At 39.7% G+C, this 6,655-nt stretch overlaps 1 pseudogene; it reads right to left on the bottom strand.

Annotated features, from left to right (window-relative positions):
* Window positions 1-4,083: 4,083 nt before the first annotated feature.
* Window positions 4,084-4,605, bottom strand: LOC132684606 (large ribosomal subunit protein eL21 pseudogene; annotated as a pseudogene).
* Between the last annotated feature and the right edge of the window lie 2,050 nt (window positions 4,606-6,655).

Consider the following 6,655-nt stretch of genomic DNA (forward strand, 5'->3'; position numbering starts at 1 on the left):
CAACCAAATTTCAATCAAAATTAAGTCTCATAAGTATGTAAAGAAAGAGGTTAAGGGGTAGAAGTGGGAAAAAAGAAAGGGAAAGGAAACAAATTTTTATGAAGTCCAATAATTTTTAATAGGAAATTTATTGTCAAATTGGTTTCCATACAACACCCAGTGTTCATCCCCAAAGGTGCTCTCCAAAATGCCCATCACCCACTTTCCCCTCCCTCCCACCCCCCATCAACCTTCAGTTTATTCTGTTTTTAAGAGTCTCTTATGGTTTTGCTCCCTCCCTCTCTTTTTTCCCTCTCCCCTTCCCTCATGGTCTTCTGTCAAGTTTCTCAGAATCCACATGAGTGAACACATGGTATCTGTGTTTCTCTGTATGACTTATTTCACTTAGCATAACTCTCCAGTTGCATCCACGTTGCTACAAAAGGCCAGATTTCATTCTTTCTCATTGCCACGTAGTATTCCATTGTGTATATAAACCACAATTTCTTTATCCATTCATCAGTTGGATATTTAAGCTCTTTCCCTAATTTGGCTATTGTTGAAAGTGCTGCTATAAACATTGGGCTACAAGTGCCCCTATGCTTCAGCACTCCTGTGTCTCGGGTAAAATCCTAGCAGTGCTATTGCTGGGTCATAGGGTAGAACTATTTTTAACTCTTTTAGAAACCTCCACACTGTTTTCCAGAGTGGCTGCACGAGTTTGCATTCCCACCAACAGTGCAAGAGGCTTCCCGTTTCCCCACATCTTCATCAGCATCTATAGTCTACTGATTTGTTCATTTTAGCCAGCGTGAGGTGATATCTGAGTGTGGTTTTGATTTGTATTTCCCTGAAGAGTGACCATGAGCATCTTTTAATGTGAGTGTTGGCCATCCGGATGCCTTCTTTAGAGAAGTGTCTACTCATGTCTTCTGCCCACTTCTTCACTGGATTGTTTTTCGGGTGTGGAGTTTGGTGAGTTCTTTATAGATTCTGGATACTAGCCGTTTGTCCGATAGGGCATTTGCAAATACCTTTTCCCATTCTGTTGGTTGTCTTTTATTTTTGTTGATGTTTCCTTTGCAATGAAAAAGCCTTTTATCTTCATGAGGTCCCAATAGTTCAATTTTACTTTTAATACCTTTGCCTTTGGAGAGGTGTCAAGTAAGAAATTGGTGTGGCTGTCAGAGAGGTTTTTTTCCTGCTTTCTCCTCTATGGTTTTGATGGTTTCCTGTCACACATTCCGGTCATTTATCCATTTTGAGTTTATTTTTGTGAAGGGTGTGAGAAATTTGTTTAATTTCATCCTTCTGCATGTTGCTGCCCAGTTCTCCAGGCACCAGTTGTTATGTTAAAGAGACTGTCTTTTTTCCATTGGATTTTTCCTGCTTTTTCAAAGATTAGTTGGTCATACATTTGTGGGTCCAATTCTGGGGTCTCTCTCCTATTTCATTGGTCTGTGTGTTTTTGTGCCAATACCATGCTGTCTTGATGATTACATCTTTGTAGTAAAGGCTAAAGTCTGGGATTGTGATGCCTCCTGCTTTGGTCTTCTTCATTATTACTTTGGCTATTTGGGGTGTTTTGTGGTTCCATACAAATTTTAAGATTGCTTGCTCTAGCTTCAAGAAGAATGATGGTGCAATTTTGATTTGGATTGCAATGAATATGTAGATAGATTTGGGTAGTATTGACATTTTAACAATATTTATTCTTCCAATCCATGAGCATGGAACATGTTTCCATTTCTTTATATCTTCTTCAATTTCCTTCATAAGCTTTCTATAGTTTTCAGCGTAAAGATCTTTTAAATCTTTGGTTAGGTTTATTCCTAGGTATTTTATGATTCTTGGTGCAATTGTGAATCGGATCAGTTTATTTTTCTTTCTTTTGCTTCATTATTAGTGTACAAAAATGCAACTGATTTCTGTACATTAATTTTGTATCCTGCGATTTTGCTGAATTCATGTATCAATTCTAGTAGATTTTGGTGGAGTCTGTCAGGTTTTCCATGTATAATATCATGTCATCTGCAAAAAGTGAAAGCTTGACATCATCTTGTCAATTTTTATGCCTTCTATTTCCTATTGTCTGATTGCTTCCAACACTTCTTTAAACAACAGCAGTGAGAGTGGACATCCCTGTGGTGTTCCTGATCTCAGGGGGAAAGTTCTGTTTTTCCCCATTGAAGATATTAGCTGTGGGCTTTTCCTAAGTGGCTTTTATGATGTTTAAGTATGCTCCTTCTATCCCGACTTTCTTGAGGGTTTTATTCAGAAAGGATGCTGAATTTGTCAAATGCTTTTTCTGCATCAAATGACAGGATCATGTTCTTATCTTTTCTTTTATTAATATGATGTATCACATTGATTTGAGAATGTTGAACCAGCCCTGCAGTCCAAGAATGGATCCCACTCGATCATAGTGAATAATTCTTTTTATATGCGGTTGAAGTCAATTTGCTCATATCTTATTGACAATTTTTGCACCCTCAATCAGGGATAATAGCCTGTAGTTCTCTTTTTTTGCTGGGTCTCTTTCTGGTTTGGGAATCAAAGTAATGCTGGCTTCGGGAGTGAGTCTGGAAGTTTTCCTTCCCTTTCTATTTTTTGGAAGAGCTTAAAGATAGCTATTATCTCTGCTTTAAATATCTGGTAGAGGGGCGCCTGGGTGGTTCAGTCGGTTAAGCGGCCGACTTCGGCTCAGGTCATGATCTCGCGGTCCGTGAGTTCGAGCCCCGCATCGGGCTCTGTGCTGACTGCTCAGAGCCTGGAGCCTGTTTCAGATTCTGTGTCTCCCTCTCTCTGACCCTACCCCCAATAAATAAACATAAAAAAAAAATATCTGGTAGAATTCCCCTGGGAAGCCATCTGGTCCTGGACTCTTATTAGTTGGGAAATTTTTGATAACTGATTCAATTTCTTCACTGTTTATGGGTCTGTTCAAGTTTTTTATTTCTTCCTGTTTGAGTTTTGGAAGTGTGTGGGTGTTTAGGAATTTGTCCATTTCTTCCAGGTTGTCCAGTTTTTTGGCATATAATTTTTCATAGTATTCCCTGATAATTGCTTGTATTTCTGAGGGATTGGTTGTAATCATTCCATTTTCATTCACGATTTTATCTTTTTGGGTCATCTCCCTTTTCTTTTTGAGAAACCTGGCTAGAGGTTTATCAATTTTGTTTGTTTTTTCAAAAAACCAACACTTGGTTTCATTGAGCTTCTCTCCAGTTTTTTTAGATTCTATATATTTTTTTCTGCTCTTATACTTATTATTTCTCTTCTTCTGATGGGTTTGGGGTGTTTGCTGTTCATCTATTGCCTCTAAGTGTAGTGTCAGATTTTGTATTTGGGATTTTTCTTGTTTCTTGAGCTAAGCCTAGATTGCAATGTATTTTCCTCTCAGGACTGCCTTCACTGCAACCCAACGCATTTGGATTGTTTTATTTTCATTTTCATTTGTTTCCATATATTTTTAAATTTCTTTTCTAATTGCCTTGTTGATGCATTCATTCTTTAGTAGGGTGTTCTTTAACCTCCATGCTTTTGGAGGTTTCACAGACTTTTTCCCGTGGTTGATTTCAAGTTTCATAGCATTGTGGTCTGAAATTGTGCCTGGTATGATCTCAATTCTTTTATACTTATGAAAGGCTGTTGTGTGACCCAGTATATGATTTATCTTGGACAATGTTCCATGTGCACTCGAGAAGAAATTATATTCTGTTGCTTTGCGATGCAGAGTTCTAAATATATCTGTCAAGTCCACCTGATCCAGTGCATCATTCAGGGTCCTTGTTTCTTTTTTCTCTCTTTTTTTTAATCTTTATTTTTGAGACAGAGACAGAGCATGAGCAGGGCAGGGCAGAGAAGGAGGGAAACACAGAATCCAGGGTCCAGGCTCTGAGCTGTCAGCACGGAGTCTGATGTTCAAACTCATGGACTGCAAGATCATGACCTGAGCCAATGTCAGATGCTTAAATGAGTCATCCAGGTGTCTCAAAAACCACAGAATTTGAATAAAGCCGTCCCCCAATGATTTTGGATATAAAATTTTCTTTACTTCTTTGTGGAAGAGGATACCATGCTGCTACTCAATTAAAAGGAATATTTTTACAGTCTTGATGTCTTTTTTTTTTTTTTACATGTATCATGCCATGATTTCATAGGGAATGGGTTCCAACAGCTCAGTCTCCTTTCCATTGGTTCTCACAAAGTTTGCTTCTCTGGGTGGGGCAGGCTGGCGCTTCAGTTGAATCCAAGTACCTTTCTCCTTCGCTTCCTTTTTCTGATCATTTTCCTTCACACTTTTCAGGAAGATATCTCAGCTCTTTGAGTGCTTAACGTGCTCAATACATACGTTAATTCTCTTAGCAAGAAGCTTGCCCTTAACTTGTTTACAAGGGCAACAGCATGCTGGGTAACACTGTAGACTCTTCCTGTTTTGCCATGGTAACATTTGCAGGGCATTCCTTTTTAAACAGTGCCCATTCCCTTGATGTCCAAAATATCACCTTTATTTTAGATTCGCAATTACTTAGCCAAAGCAACAACTTCATGTTTTCTAAAAGGCCTAGAGAACATATATCAAGTACCTCTCCTCTTTCCCTTTGTGTTGGTCATTTTGGCGAATTACTGGAAGATTGTGGTTCTGGCCAAAAAAGAAGGTCCTTGTTTCTTTATTGATCCTGTGTCTAGATGATTTATCCTTTGTTGTAAGTTGGGTATTAAAGTCCCTTGCAATTACCACAGTCTTATCAAGAAGGTTGCTTATGTTTGTGATTGTTTCATATATTTGGAGGCTCCCATCTTAGGCACATAAACATTTATAATTGTTAGCTCTTCCTGATGGACAGACCCTGTAATTATTTTATAATGCCCTCTTCATCTCTTGTTACAGCCTTTAATTTAAAGTCTAGTTAGTCTGATATAAGTATGGCTACTCCAGCTTTCTTTTGACTTCCAGTAGCATGATAGGTAGTTCTCCATCACCTCACTTTCAATCTGAGTCTTCCTGTCGAAAAAGTGTCTCTTGTAGACAGAAAATAGATGGGTCTTGTTTTTTTTTTTTTTATCCATTATGATACCCTTTTGTTTGGAGCCTTTAGTCCATTTACATTCAGTGTTATTATAGAAAGATATGTGTTTAGAGTCATTGTGATGTTTTTAGGTTTCATGCTTGTAGTGATGTCTCTGGTCCTTTGTAGTTCTTGAAACATTTCACTCACAGAATCCCCCTTAGGATCTCTTGTAGGGCAGGTTTAGTGGTGATGAATTCCTTCAGTTTTGTTTGTTTTGGAAAATTTTATCTCTCCTTCTATTCTGAATGACAGACTTGCTGGATAAAGGATTGTTGGCTGTATATTTTTCCTGTTCATCACATTGAAGATATTCTGCCATTCCTTTCTGCCCTGCCAGATTTCGATAGGTCTGCTACCACTCTTATGTGTCTACCTCTGTAAATTAAAGCATGTAAGTTTATCCTTAGCTGCTTTCAGAATTTTCTCTTTATCCTTGTATTTTGCCAGTTTCACTATGATATGTCATGCAGAGATTGATTCAAGTTATGTCTGAAGGGAGTTCTCTGTGCTTCTTGGATTTCAATTCCTTTTTCCTCCCCAGATCAGGGATATTCTCAGCTATGATTTGTTCAAGTACACCTTCAGCCCCTTTCTCTCTATTCTTCCCCTGGAATTCCTATGATATGGATACTGTTCTGTTTGATTTCATCACTTTATTCTCTAATTCTCCTCTCATATTTCTGGATTTTTTTATCTCTTTTTCTCAGCTTCCTCTTTCTCCATACTTTTATCTTCTAATTCACCTATTCTCCCCTCTGTCTCTTCAATCCATGCTATGGCCTCCTACGTTTTATTTTTCACTTCATATATAGCAATTTTTAGCTCCTCATGACTATTTCTTAGTCCCTTGATCTCTGTAGCAATAGATTCTATGCTGTCCTCTATGCTTTTTCAAGCCCAGTGATTATTCTAAATTCTTGTTCCATTATATTGCTTAAATCGGTTTTGATCTATTTGTTAGCTGCCGCTACTTCCTGGAGTTTCTTTTGAGATTTCTTCCATTTCATCATTTTGGGTAGTCCCTGGGGTAGCTCCAAACTGCAGGGCCCTTCCCCTGTGCTGTCTGGAGTAACTTGTGTTGGTGGGCAAAGCCGCAATCAGACCCAATATCTGCCCCCAGTCCACTGCTGGGGCCACAGACTGGTGTATACCTTATCTTCCCCCCTCTCCCAGGGGCAGGACTCACTGTGGAGTGGTGTGGCCCCCGTCTGGGCTGCTTGCACACTGCCAGGCTTGTGGTGCTGTTTTGATGGTATCTGGCCAAGGGTGTTTTAGCTGGGGTGGATCTGCAAGGTGCACAGTGATGGGAGAGGCAGGCTTAGCTTGCTTTGCTGTTGGTGGTCCCCTTTGGGAGGGGCCCTGCAGCAGGGGGAGGGAGGCAGGCCCATCAGAGGGATGGATCCACAGAAGCACAGTGTTGGGCATTTGCGCAGTGCAAGTTCAGTGAGAGAACTTGTATACCTTTAGAATTTTGGCTGAGGGATGGGAGAGAGAAATGGCACTTCCCAGCACCTTTGTTCCCCTGCCGAGCTGAGCTTTGTCTTTCTGGGGCTCAACAACTTTCCCTCTTGGCGTCCTCTCACCCTCCCTGCTCTCCAAGA

This window comes from Panthera onca, chromosome D2 (assembly GCF_046562875.1).
Source record: "Panthera onca isolate mPanOnc1 chromosome D2, mPanOnc1 haplotype 2, whole genome shotgun sequence".
Lineage (NCBI taxonomy): Eukaryota > Metazoa > Chordata > Mammalia > Carnivora > Felidae > Panthera > Panthera onca.